This window comes from Poecilia reticulata, chromosome 3 (assembly GCF_904066995.2).
Source record: "Poecilia reticulata chromosome 3, P_reticulata-male-v2, whole genome shotgun sequence".
Classification (NCBI taxonomy): Eukaryota; Metazoa; Chordata; class Actinopteri; order Cyprinodontiformes; family Poeciliidae; genus Poecilia; species Poecilia reticulata.
This window is the reverse complement of record NC_088832.1, coordinates 149,361-164,211: the sequence shown is the minus strand read 5'-3', so window position 1 is coordinate 164,211 and position 14,851 is coordinate 149,361. Positions and strand designations below refer to the sequence as shown.

At 37.6% G+C, this 14,851-nt stretch overlaps 3 long non-coding RNA genes across 4 annotated transcripts in view; 2 read left to right on the top strand and 1 right to left on the bottom strand.

Moving 5' to 3' along the window:
* Positions 1-14,851, bottom strand: part of LOC145550988 (uncharacterized) — a 180,878-nt gene that overhangs the window by 103,028 nt on the left and 62,999 nt on the right. The window lies entirely within an intron of this gene.
* LOC145551023 (uncharacterized) lies at positions 6,505-11,174 on the top strand. The gene is made up of 4 exons (XR_014086774.1): positions 6,505-6,594; positions 8,584-8,655; positions 9,051-9,122; positions 10,867-11,174. It is a non-coding gene; the product is annotated as an uncharacterized LOC145551023 (long non-coding RNA).
* On the top strand, positions 11,766-14,138 carry LOC145551022 (uncharacterized). 2 transcript variants are annotated; one of them, XR_014086773.1, is made up of 4 exons: positions 11,766-12,053; positions 12,881-12,952; positions 13,755-13,811; positions 13,882-14,138. It is a non-coding gene; the product is annotated as an uncharacterized LOC145551022 (long non-coding RNA). The 2 variants fall into 2 exon arrangements; XR_014086772.1 differs by having other exon boundaries at positions 13,755-14,138.

Below are 14,851 nucleotides of genomic sequence, written 5' to 3'. Positions count from 1 at the left end.
TCCTCAGAAGGCTGACTTCTTCATTTTTTTACATGTCTCTGAAGTGAATCAAATTACAATTAACCTGTTAATAATATTGTAATTCATTGGATATGACTGAATATATAGAGCTCGTAAAATAATTAGTCCCAGAACTGGGGATGATCAATATTCAGTTGTTTGGATGTGTGTGTGGGTGCGTGTGTGCGTGCGTGTGTGTGTGCGTGTGTGTGTTTGTGTGTGTGTGTGTGGGGGCGGGGGGGGCGGGGTGCGTGTGTGTGTGTGTGCGTGTGTGTGCGTGTGTGTGTGTGCGTTGGTAAATGTGGTTTAGCAGGACATTTCGTCAGAATACACACAACACTAGCAGGACATTTTGAATTAACGGGACAGGAGCGGTGTCCTGCTAATTTTGACAAAAATCTAAAAGCGTAGAAAGGTTTCTATTGGTCTAATAACCCCAAAAATGCAAAAAAAACGAGATGTCCGGTTAATACACATAAACCTGATTTTGTGTATAATCTGTGTATCACCACAGCGCCCCCTATGGCAGGTTTGTGTAATAGCAGGACCTCATGAATATTCACACAACCTCTCATTCTGATTGGTTGTCTGCCGGAAGGTCCTGCTAATTACTACAGTGTCTTTCTAATTCACGTGTCGCTGTTTACACACATGAATTGTGTGTAAATTGCCAACTCTTACACTGGGGATGAGATGGCAATATGATTACTCTGTGCTATAAGACTGAATATTTTATAAAGGTTAGTTGGATGCCTAAACCCAACCTTGGAATGTATGTGACACCTAAAAATATACAGAAATTAATATATATTTTGATCAAATTTTGTTTAATTAAAATATTATGAATAATAAATGTGTGGAATAAGTGCATGGATAAAAATAAATATAAACCATAATAAAGCAATTTTTTCACCAAACTATTCCACTGCTAACAGTTTGTTGATTCTGGTCTGCTCTGCATCCCCAGAACCAAGCATTTTGAAGCAGAATTTAGCTTCAATGTACCACAAATCTTGAATAAACTTCCAGAAAACTGCAACACAGTTGAATTCCTTTAAATCAAGGCTAAAACCACACCAATTTACAGTTGTTTCTGAATCTTAATCATTGGTAGATGTATCAATATATTTTATGTATATGATTTTAATTTTGATTTTACTTTGAATTTAATTTCTTTGTTTTTCTTTTTATGGTAAATGTATGTTATTTTTATGACTTTTTAGTTCTTTGATGTAAAGCACTTTGGCCTTGTGGCTGAAATATGCTATACAAATAAAATTGACTTGTCAGCAGTTTTCAGATCTTGCCAAAGAATCTCTGCTGAGTTTATGTCTAGACTTTGACTTTGCCATTCTAACACATAAATATGTTTTTATTTAAACCATTCCATTGTAGATCTGGCTTTATGTTTAGGGTAGTTGTCCTTCTGGAAGGTGAACCTCTGCCCCAGCCTCAAGTCTTTTGCAGACTCCAGGTTCAGGTGTGTTCAGGTTTTCTTCCAAGATTACCCTGTATTTGGCTTAGTCCATCTTACAATCAACTCTAACAATTTTCCCTGTCCCTGAAGAAAAGAAGCACCCTTAGAGCAAGATGCTGCCACCACCATGTTTGTCAGTGGGGAAGGTGTGCTCAGATTGATGTGCAGTGTTTGTTCTCCACCACAAATAGTGCTTTGCATTTTTGCCAAAAAGTTCATTTTGGTCTTGTCTTATCATTTTTGCTGTATCCCAATATGGCTTTTGGCAAACTGCAACTTCTCATAGTTATAGGGACTTCTTATAGTTTTCTTTATACCATGGCTTTTCTATTGCCACTCTTCCATAAAACCACATTTTTGCAGTGCATGACTAATAGTTATACTGTGGACAGATTCCCCACCTGAGGTGTGGATATCTCTGCATTTCATCCAGATCCACCATGAGCCTCTTGGCTGTATCTCTGATCAGTGCTCTTCTTGCTCAGCCTGTAAGTTTAGGTGGATGACCTTTTCTTGGTAGGTTCACAGCTGTGTGATTTGCTCTTTCCATTTCCAGATGATTAATGGAACAGTAGTCTGTGAGATGGCCTAAGCCTGCTTTAAGCTTCTCCACAACTTTATCCCTGTCCTGTCTGGTGTGTTCCTTGGACTTCATGCTGTTTGTTCCCCAATATTCTCTTAGCCAACTTTTGTGGCAGTCATAGAGGAGTTGAATTTTTTACCATTAGCAGTCAACTTCTGAAGACAATTGGTTGCATTCAGGGGACGGGGGCTGAATACTGGACTTTTAGCTTTTATTTTCCATAAAATTCTGTGAAAATATATTTGCAGTTGTGACAAAATATGGAAAAGTTCAAGGGCTATGGATATTTTTGCAAGCCACTGTACTTACAAATAGTAAGGCAAGTCCAATGACAGAAACAAGGTCCAGACAATCAACAGGTATGCACTGACAGCTCCATTTGACAAAGTCTTAGACTGAATCACAGCACAGAGGCAGTATTCATGATGGCACATAAGCAGGTCCCTAGAACCAGAGCAATAACGACCCAGATTTGTAATACCAAGCAAGATATTCAGTGAATGCTATGCAATGAGTCCCCTGAGACAATCTAGTAGCTAACACCAGGATGCAAGATGGTAGCATGATAAGAATACATGGAACGCCACAACCAAGTACCCAGAATAGTGTGAAGAAACATCTGAAGGGAATATAACCTTGAACACACCTCTTTAAAATGGAAAATGCCACACAAGGTGGTAGAAAACGTACAAGCTAAGATTCTGTGGGCCTTCCATATACAGGAAGACAAAACAGGAAAAGCAAACCAACTGAACATGGTGATCATTGAGCAGCAGAGCAAAGCAGTTGTTATGATGTAACTATCCTGAATGAACAGAAGGTACAGAAAAAAACTAGAGAAATACCAAAGACTAAAAAGAACCATCATCCTCCTAGAACCTGAGAAAAAATTTGTCCACATAAGTGAATGACTTATTTTGGACTGTCTAGTCCACAATACTAAATTTTGCTCTAGATGGGGTCTGGTGTCCACACGTTAGGCCATTATTTTATGACTTAGTGGTGGTGGAAGATTATAACACATTACAGGTTAGACTCAAGATGTTCAGTGTTTCTTTTGTTGTGTAAGTTTACAAAAGTTAGCAACTGTATAGCTTTACCATGGTGCTAAACATGGTGATTTAAAATGAATAAGTATTTTTCTGAGAAAAATGATGTCCAGATATCATATAAAAAGATAATTCTTTGTTTTTGCAATCATTAGGTCCCAATCAACCCAAATATCAGACGAATTAATAATGCATGCCATGCAAGAGTTTGGGTCTTAGGTGGTTACAAAGAATGTGGAAGTTGAAGTCAACAGTAGTGCCTGTGGTCACTGAAACCCTCAGGGTAATGACCCCTAAACTGGAAGAGTGATTCAAACAAATACCTGGAGATACATCAGACCTCTTGATACAGAGAAGCACACCTTTGGGAACTGCTAATATACTATGAAGACCACTCACGCTCCAAGGCTTGTGGTAGAGGACCCAAGCTTTTTTTTAAATTTAATTTCCCTTTTAGGATCAATAAAGTATTTTTGAATTTGAAAGAAGGGATAACCAGTCATGGAGTAATACAGAATTACAAATATAACAATAAAAGCATTTATTTAAAAATATTTAAAGTGCCAAAAATATCATGATTACTTATGTTACTGTTAGCACAAAACTTTTAAAATGTATATTTTGTCGTAATCTCAATGTCGCTACTCTGCATACATGTAGATTGTCTAGGTAGTCTAAATTGTCTATTGGCAGGTACATCAGCCAACCTTTTTCTGCAGGTGTTGTGTCTGCCATTAGACAACAGTTTATGTTGGATCTTTATCATAAAAACAGTTTGTTTTTATGATAGTGTTTGGAACTGCCCTGCTGCTGAAATGTGCTATACAAATAAACATGATTAATTGATTGAACAGAAATGATTAAAAGAAGTGACAACATTGCTGGTGGGAGATACCATCTAACTGTTGCCTCTTAAATAAAGAAAAATGTATGATAAACTATTTAACTTTGAAATATTGAATAAAAGTTACAAAATATTACTCAAATAGTTTTTTCTTGTTCCTGGAAAAAATCAGACCTTGTGTGCTTCAGAAACAAAATGGAATTCTCCTTTTGTTGTATCCCTCCTCCTCTATCAACTTGGTACAATCCGACAAGTCCAGGTGCAAGCCATTAGTATTCATTTAACTTGTTTCATTTGTTTTGCGTGGAGAAAGAGGTAAGACTCATACAGAATCTCTTAAGACATTTAAGTACATATAGTTTAGTAATTTTGCAGAATGTTGTAGGTTACTTGATGCTTGGATACACCAAAGCATCTGATTTGCAGCAGTTTAGCTAGTAATTACCAACCATGTTAGCCAGTGTACCAGAGTTTAAAGGGAAGGTGGCTCACTCCAGAATTAGATAAAACTGTATTTGGTCATTTTCTGTACATCAGTGAGTGATATTGTTTCACAGGCACAAATTATCCTAGATAGTAATAATTAGTATTAAGATGATGTTTTAATTTTTTAAAGATTTTGAGAACCTGTCAATAGAAAGTCAATTATGTAGAACTGTGTACTTCAGTACATCATTTTCGAATAAAATAACACCAAATCATATTATGTACAGCAGGGGTGTCAAACTCAAGGTCTTGAGGGCTGGTGTACAGCAACATTTAGATGTGTTTCTGATGTCACATGGCTGGATCAGATGGGATGGTCATCAACTTGACTGCACTGAGAAGCTATTTCAGTAATATACTTAAGGTGTTTTAGACCAGACAGACATGTAAAAGTTGCAGTACACTGGCCCAGGAGGCCTGGAGTTTGACACCCCTGGTATACAGTATCATGTTACTCAGCAACACATTCTCTGATCGTTGCAGAAGATGTCAGCAAAGAGGTCTCAGAGAGCAAACATGATTCCAATTGTTATTGCTCCTTAGGTGAAGATAAAGAAGGATTTGATGTAAAATACTCCAATTCATTTAAAGGTGAGTTGTGACTTTATTATGCATAGGATTCCAGTGTTTATTAAAGGATTGTTTTTTCCTTTGTTTTGCTTTTTCACTTTTAAACTATTTTTATACTACACATTATTAGCATAGATCATGTTCGATGATCATTATAATCAGAATACCTTTCTTTTTCCAAAGGAGACAAGCAACTGCTCAAAATACAAAAGCTTATATTATATGCAGCATATATATATATATATATATATATATTACTCAAATAGTTTTTTCTTGTTCCTGGAAAAACAATGAACAAAAACAATAGGGAGGACTGAGTTTTGAAATTACAAGTACAAAATAATGAGTTGCATTCAGTTGACAAAAAATGTTTAAGTAACCACAGAAAGACATACAATTAGATCAATTGACTGATTTTAATTTCATTTGCTACTATTTGATATATCTGCATTGTTTAAAGTTTATCCTACTTATTATGTGTACCTACAGGTAGAGGTGTGTTCAGCTAAAGGTGCTTTGCTCATACAGTTGGTGGACTTTATTTATGGAATAATTCAGTGTACATCCCTTCATTTCAGATTTCCAAAGTTGAACTGTCAGGCTGGTGATGTGGACATGCGGATCCTGTTCAACCAACCCTCCAGAGGTAATTTTGGTCTCCAACGACCAACTTATTCTCTAAAATAAAGTAATTGAAATGATATTAAATATTATTGTTCAAACACACATGTGTTGTGTAATACTAGATATGTTAGCTGCATAAAAAGGAGGACTGAGTATTGGAATGACAAGTATAGAAGAATGAAAATTACATTTAGAAGCGCACATACACACACAGGTCCTGTGTAATACTCAAAATGTAAGGTGCAGGAATAGGGAGGACTGAGTTTTGAAATTACAAGTATAGAAGAATGAAAGTTACATTGAGGAGCACACATACACACAGGTCCTGTGTAATACTCAAAATGTAAGGTGCAGGAATAGGGAGGACTGTTTTCTACATTGGGAACAAACTCACATATAGTGAGTGTTCTTTACATTTCAGATTTCTAAAGATGAACTGTGTCAGGCTGGTGACGTGGATGCATGCGGATTTTGTTCAACCAACCCTTGCAGAGGTAATTTTGGTCTCCATCGACCAACTTATTCTCTAAAATAAAGTAATTGAAATCATATTAAGTACTGTTCAAACTCATAGGTGTTGTGTAATACTAAATATGTTAGCTGGATTAAAAGGGAGGACTGAGTTTTGAAATTACAAGTATAGAAGAATGAAAATTACATTTAGAAGCACACATACACACAGGTCCTGTGTAATACTCAAAATGTAAGGTGCAGGAATAGGGAGGACTGAGTTTTGAAATTACAGGTACAGAAGAATGAAAGTTACATTGAGGAGCACACATACACACAGGTCCTGTGTAATACTCAAATGTAAGGTGCAGGAATAGGGAGGACTGTTTTCTACATTGGGAACAAACTCACATTTAGTGAGTGTTCTTTACATTTCAGATTTCCAAAGATGAACTGTGTCAGGCTGGTGACGTGGATTCATGCGGATTCTGTTCAACCAACCCTTGCAGAGGTAATTTTGGTCTCCATCGACCAACTTGTTCTTTAAAATAAAGTAATTGAAATGATATTAAGTACTGTTCAAATACATAGGTGTTGTGTAATACTAAATATGTTAGCTGGATTAAAAGGGAGGACTGAGTTTTGAAATTACTAGTATAGAAGAATGAAAATTACATTTAGAAGCACACATACACTCCTGATCAAAATCTTAAGACCAGTTAAAAAACTGCAAGAATTTACATTTCGCACTATTGGATCTTAAGAAGGTTCTAAGTACAGCTTCACAATGTTAAAAGAAGAAATCAGCATAATAGACAAAAACTTTTGAGTGGGGAATTCATTGAAAACTGCATTTACACTCAAACATGATTTTTTTCAGCTGATCAAAAGTTTAAAACCATAGCTCAAAAAAACCAGAGAAACCCCCCAAAACAGAAATCAGAGTGTCAAAAAAAGGACTCAGTAATGAGTAGCTCCACCATTCTTGTGGAGCTGCAAGAATGGTAGCTCTTCAAGAATGATTGAAGTTGATGACTTCAATCATTTAGGCATGCTTGATGCCAATGTTTCCAGGAGGCTAGTGGAAATGTTGCTCCAAGTGTTGAAGATGGCTTCACGAAGGGCATTCACTGTCTGGAACTGATGTCCATTTTTGTAAACTTCCGTTGCCATCCATCCCCAAATGTTCTCAATTGGGTTTAGATCCGGGGAACATGCACGATGTTCAAAAAGAGTGATGTCATTCTCTTGGAAGAACTCCCTTGTCAAGCGGGCATTGTGAACTGCAGCATTGTCCTGTTGAAAAACCCAATCATTACCACACAGACAAGGGCCCTCAGTCATGAGGGATTCCCGCTGCAACATCTCCCCTTATGAACCTGCACAACCTGAAGCTCAATTGTTCCATTGAAGGAAAACGCACCCCAAATCATGATTGCGCCCCACCACTGTGCCATGTAGAAAACATCTCAGGTGGGATCTCCTTGTCATGCCACTAACGTTGGAGGCCAACAGGACCATCAAGGTTAAATGTTTCTCATCAGAGAAGATAACTTTCTTCCACCTTTCAATGTCCCATGTTTGGCGCACCCTTGCAAAGTCCAAACGGGAAATTTTGTGGCGTTAAAGAAGACATGGCCTTTGAAGACGTTTTTTGTGTTTTGTTTCTGAAGCCCTTCTTTCTCTCGCAGATGCGGTCTGATGGTTATTGGGCTGCAGTCAGCACCAGTAATGGCCTTAATTTGGGTAGAGGATCGTCCCGTGTCTTGACGTACAGCCAATCGGATCCTGCGGCTCAGAGCTGGTGAAATTGTTTTGGGTCTACCACTTGACTTTTTTGTTCCATAACCCTCAGGATCATTTAAAAAATGCAAAATGACTTACTACATGATATGTCTTACTGCGTCTAACCTCAGCAGCGATGGCACATTGTGAGAGGCCTTGCTTATGCAGCTCAGCAATCCTACTACGTTCAAAGTCAGTGTGCTTTTTGCTTTTGCCATCACGAGGTCTTGACAGTGTAAAGACTTGACAGAAAATGACATGGAATCCAGAGTTTGGCACATATTTTGGCTTTTAAAGACTATGGTCTTAAACTTTTGATCAGCTGAAAAAATCATGTTTGAGTGTAAATGCAGTTTTCAGAAAATTGCCTGCTCAAAAGTTCTTGTCTCTTGCACTGATTTTTTTCCTTTAACATTGTGAAGCTCTAATTTGGACTTAAGATCCAATAGTGCAAAATGCAAATTCTTGCAATTTTTTGACTGGTCTTAAGATTTTGATCAGGAGTACTCACAGGTCTTGTGTAATACTCAAAATGTAAGGTGCAGGAATAGGGAGGACTGAGTTTCGAAATTACAAGTACAGAAGAATGAAAGTTACATTGAGAAGCACAAATACTCAGGTCCTGTGTAATACTCAAAATGTGAGGTGCAGGAATAAGGACTGTTTTCTACATTGGGAACAAACTCACATTTAGAGAGTGTTCTTTACATTTCAGATTTCCAAAGATGAACTGTGTCAGGGTGGTGACATGGATGCATGTGGATTCTGTTCAACCAACCCTCCAGAGGTAATTTTGGTCTCAATCAACCAACTTATTCTCTAAAATAAAGTAATTGAAATGATATTAAGTACTGTTAAAACACATAGGTGTTGTCTAATATTAAATATGTTGGCTGCATAAAAAGAGAGGACTGAGTTTTGAAATTACAAGTATAGAAAAATGAAAATTGCATTTAGAAGCGCACATACACACAAGTCCTGTGTAATACTCAAAATGTAAGGTGCAGGAATAGGGAGGACTGAGTTTCGAAATTACAAATACAGAAGAATGAAAGTTACATTGAGAAGGACACATACTCACAGGTCCTGTGTAATACTCAAAATGTAAGGTGCAGGAATAGAGAGGACTGTTTTCTACATTGGGAACACACTCACATTTAGTGAGTGTTCTTTACATTTCAGATTTCCAAAGATGAACTGTGTCAGGCTGGTGACGTGGATGCATGCGGATTCTGTTCAACCAACCTTGCAGAGGTAATTTTGGTCTCCATCGACCAACTTATTTTCTAAGATAAAGTCTTTGAAATGATATTAAGTACCAGTGGTCCCCATCCTTTTTATCACCGCGGACCGGTGAAGACTTGGCCATTTTTCTGTGGCTCGGGTTCTTCTTTTTTTACCCCGAATTTCTCCTTACAACAATCTTAGAATGTTGCTTGCGATAATCGTAACCGTTCATCCTGCCATCTATGGCATGCTAAGACTGATCACATCCAGTCGTTGGAACATTGGGACTGCTCCGATCTAAAATCGGGCATATTCTCACAGCTTGTAGGGTTTTCCTTGATTGGGAGCTAGAACTCAACCTGTTCAATTTGACAGGCAGCCAATCAGAAAACGCTGTGACGTAGCTCATGGAGGGGAATCCCAAACAGCTGAGCTGACATGCCCAAAATGAGTCCGGTGGACATCGGAGATATGTAGAAACAGCATGAATGTTTATTCAGCATTTTGTACAAAGAATATCCACAGAAATGATGACGAGTGGAGTTGGAGCAAAATTGCTACCACAGTTGATAAACCCGGTAACTTTTCAGCTATCCATCATTAAATTAACGTGACACAAGGCTATTCATTCAGTCAAGGCTTGATGCTTACACTAGCTATATGCATTGCAGGTAGATTGTAGTTGTGACATCATTTTGTACTAAAGCCTGCTCACATGGCAAGATTTGCTCCTGTTATGTGGCTGGACACATAAACCTGTTGTACTTTTATCAGCTCTGTGGTCACAGAATTTGGAAAATCGTCTGACAATCCTAAAATCTTGCCGTGTGAACCAGACTTAAGACTTACAAGCTATACTCCTCTTTTCTCGTCTCGATCACTGCCATAATGCTCTCTGACTCTAGTCACTATGCTAACGTTCACACATCCCTTCAATATAAGATTTGAAAATGCCACAAAAACGAATATTTATTTTCATGAAAATTTTAACTTACGACAATGACAAATTAATGGGAGTCCTGAGCTTGTTTCTCTGCAATGAGATGATCCCACCTTGGAAACGATGACACACAATGCAGAGGGTGTAATGGCAAAGCAGTTTGAAGCTCCATTGCCTCATTTGTAAGCCGGTACATATTATGCAGAGTGAGCTTGGAACATGGGAGTCACCTACAAGTCCAGGATAAATCCACTCTCCTGTCTCTGGTCCTTTTCCCCTTTTCCAAAGAAACTTTCCTAACATATCGCTTTCTTACTCATTGTGGGCTCAATGTTGGTGAGCAAGACGTAACCGAGAGAATCCGGTTAAAGGGTTTTCAAAATAAACGATCCTCCATACTCAGACAATATGTAACACGAAAATATTTTTCTTGTGCGGCCCGGTACCAATTGGTTCACGGACTGGTACTGATCTGCGGCCTGTGGTTGGGGATGACTGTTAAGTACGGTTCAAACACACAGGTCTTGTGTAATACTTGATATGTAAGCTGCATAAAAAGGGAGGACTGAGTTTTGAAATTACATGTACAAAAGAATGAAAGTTACATTTAGAAGCGCACATACAGGTCCAGTGTAATACTCAAAATGTAAGGTGCCGGAATAAGGAGGACTAAGTTTTGAAATTACAAGTACAGAAGAATGAAAGCTGTTTTAGAAGCGATCATACACACAGGTCCTGTGTAATACTCAAAATGTAAGGGGCAGGAATAGGGAGGACTGTTTTCTAAATTGGGAACAAACTCATATTCAGTGAGTGTTCTTTATATTTCAGATTTCCAAAGATGAACCGTGTCAGGCTGGTGACGTGGATTCAGGCGGGTCCTGTTCAATCAACCATCCAGAGGTAATTTTGGTCTCCAACGACCAACTTATTTTCTAAAATACAGTTTTTGATATGATGTTAAGTACTGTTCAAACACACAAGTCTTGCGTAACACTTGATATGTAAGCTGCATAAAAGGAGAGAACTGAGGTTTGAAATTACAAGTACAAAAGAATGAAAGCTACATTTAGAAGCGCACATACACGCAGGTCCTGTGTAATACTCAAAATGTAAGGTGCAGGAATAGGGAGGACTGAGTATTGAAATTACAAGTACAGAAAAATGAAAGTCACATTTAGGAGTGCACATACACACTGGTCTTGTGTAATACTCATCATGTAAGTTGCAGAAATTTGGAAACCTTAATTTTGAAATTACAGGTAGAAAAGAATGAAAATTACATTAAGAAACGCACATACACACAGGTCCTGTGTAATACTCAAAATATAAGGTGCAGGAATAGTGAGGACTGAGTATTGAAATTACAAGTACAGAAAAATGAAAGTCACATTTAGGAGTGCACATACACACTGGTCTTGTGTAATACTCATCATGTAAGTTGCAGAAATTTGGAAACCTGAATTTTGAAATTACAGGTAGAAAAGAATGAAAATTACATTTAGAAACGCACATACACACAGGTCCTGTGTAATACTCAAAATATAAGGTGCAGGAATAGTGAGGACTGAGTATTGAAATTACAAGTACAGAAAAATGAAAGTCACATTTAGGAGTGCACATACACACTGGTCTTATGTAATACTCATCATGTAAGTTGCAGAAATTTGGAAACCTGAATTTTGAAATTACAGGTAGAAAAGAATGAAAATTACATTTAGAAACGCACATACACACGGGTCCTGTGTAGTACTCAAAATATAAGGTGCAGGAATAGGGAGGACTGAGTATTGAAATTACAAGTACAGAAGAATGAAAGTCACATTTAGGAGTGGACATACACATGGGTCCTGTGTAATACTCAAAATGTAAGGGGCAGGAATAGGGAGGACTGTTTTCTAAATTGGGAACAAACTCATATTCAGTGAGTGTTCTTTATATTTCAGATTTCCAAAGATGAACCGTGTCAGGCTGGTGACGTGGATTCAGGCGGGTCCTGTTCAATCAACCATCCAGAGGTAATTTTGGTCTCCAACGACCAACTTATTTTCTAAAATACAGTTTTTGATATGATGTTAAGTACTGTTCAAACACACAAGTCTTGCGTAACACTTGATATGTAAGCTGCATAAAAGGAGAGAACTGAGGTTTGAAATTACAAGTACAAAAGAATGAAAGCTACATTTAGAAGCGCACATACACGCAGGTCCTGTGTAATACTCAAAATGTAAGGTGCAGGAATAGGGAGGACTGAGTATTGAAATTACAAGTACAGAAAAATGAAAGTCACATTTAGGAGTGCACATACACACTGGTCTTGTGTAATACTCATCATGTAAGTTGCAGAAATTTGGAAACCTTAATTTTGAAATTACAGGTAGAAAAGAATGAAAATTACATTAAGAAACGCACATACACACAGGTCCTGTGTAATACTCAAAATATAAGGTGCAGGAATAGTGAGGACTGAGTATTGAAATTACAAGTACAGAAAAATGAAAGTCACATTTAGGAGTGCACATACACACTGGTCTTATGTAATACTCATCATGTAAGTTGCAGAAATTTGGAAACCTGAATTTTGAAATTACAGGTAGAAAAGAATGAAAATTACATTTAGAAACGCACATACACACGGGTCCTGTGTAGTACTCAAAATATAAGGTGCAGGAATAGGGAGGACTGAGTATTGAAATTACAAGTACAGAAGAATGAAAGTCACATTTAGGAGTGGACATACACATGGGTCCAGTGTAATACTCAAAATGTAAGGTGCAGGAATAGGGAGGACTGTTCTCTACATTGGCAACAAACTCACATTTAGTGAGTGTTCTTTACATTTCAGATTTCCAAAGATGAACTGTGTCAGGCTGGTGACGTGGATGTATGCAGATCCAGTTCAACCAACCCTCCAGAGGTATTTTTGGTCTCCGACAACCAACTTTGTTTCTTATATAAAGTCATTGAAATAATATTAAGTACTATTCAAACACACTGGTCTTGTGTAATACTCATCATGTAAGGTGCAGAAATTTGGAGGACTGAGTTTTGAAATTACATGAAGAAAAGAATGAAAGTTGAGTTCAGATGAGCACAGACACATGGATCCTCTGTAATAAACTGGATAGGTTCATACATTAGGTGGACATTGTTTTATTTTTAGAAACAATCATTCAGTGTTTATCCCTTCATTTTAGCTCTCCATAGAGATGCCTTGTCAGGCTGCTGAGTTGGATGCATGCAAATTATTTTCTGGCAACTCACCTGACATAAGTTTTATCTCAATGACCTTTTTATTTTCTAAAATAGTCATGAGAATACTAAGTACTGTTCAAACACATGGTTATTGCGATTCAAAACAATTAATCATAACAATTCATTGGTTTTGATACCTACACAAGTGTCAGGATCAAATTCTTATTTTAAGATTACACTTTTTTCGGTTAACGGTGGTTAACTGTGTGTGAGATCATGATATCATCCATGATGAAATGTCAAGTTTAGAAAAATGTTTTATTTGAAGGACTGTTTTCACCTCTGAAATGGAGTGGTGTGTGATGTAAAGGTAATTTTTTTGAGAATGGGAATTGGGTTCATCTTTTGAATATGATCTTCCATGTCTAGTTGTGCTGTATGTTGAAATTGAGTCATAGTGCAGCACTGACTTTTTAAATACTTATGCTACTTCCCTTTGTCAATTCTTACTTTTCTCTGTCTAGTTTGCAACCAGTCCCTGCACAAAATGTGTTATTGTAAATAAAAGGAGGACATCACTGGTAAGCTTTTAGTAGAAATATTCTTGCTGAAACGCTTTCAATGTATACAAAATATGTTTTTAATCAACAGGTCTGTCCAGAACAAAGTTCAAGTGAAGCGATATCATCAGAAGAGGAGTATGCTCCTGATTCCGTAGATGATTCAGACATCTCATGGGATGACAAATGCACTCCACAGAAATATGGACTAGTTATAGTCCATATTTCCATTTTTGGACTTCTTAATGCACATAAATTTTATGTTTTTTGTATGTGTATGCCATGGTCCTGATAAATAAAATTGGCCCTGACAATTACTGTTGGTGTCATGGGCGGAGCCAAGCACCTCATTATCGTTTGTCCTTTTAATACAGCATTGGGTCACATTCTTGTATTTTGAGTTCTGAAGTGTGTATCTAAATTTTTAAGTGAGATCTATGTTGTGTAACTCTAACAAGATTTTTGACAACTTACTACGTCTTTCTAGCATAAGTGGAAAGGGGTGTCCGTTTAGTGTTGCAAAAAACTGGTTTGAAAAAAGTGTCCTGCTAGTACACCAAAACCAGTATAGGTGTGTGTGTGTGTGTGTGTGTGTGTGTGCGCACTGGGTGTGTGTGTGTGTGGGTGTGCGTGTGTGTGTGTGTGTGTGTGTGTGTGTGTGTGTGTGTGTGTGTGTGTGTGTGTTTGCAAGGTGGAGTAAGCTTAGGGGGGCCTGAAATTGTTTTGTCTGAGTTGTAGAAAATCATAAATTTAACATTGATAGAAAAAACTGACTTGCATTATGAATCACCACAAAAAAAGGAAAAAGAAACACATGCACACACACACACACACACACACACACACACACACACACGCACACACCCACACACACACACACACACACACACACACACACACACACACACACACACACACACACACACACACACACAGATGTAGAGTAGAACCAAAAGAGTCTCTTGGACTGAGATTCGTTTACTTGTATTATCAAAATTAATTTTAAAATAATAAATTAATCCTATTAATACACATCTGAGGGCTGAAATAAGGCTTGGTGA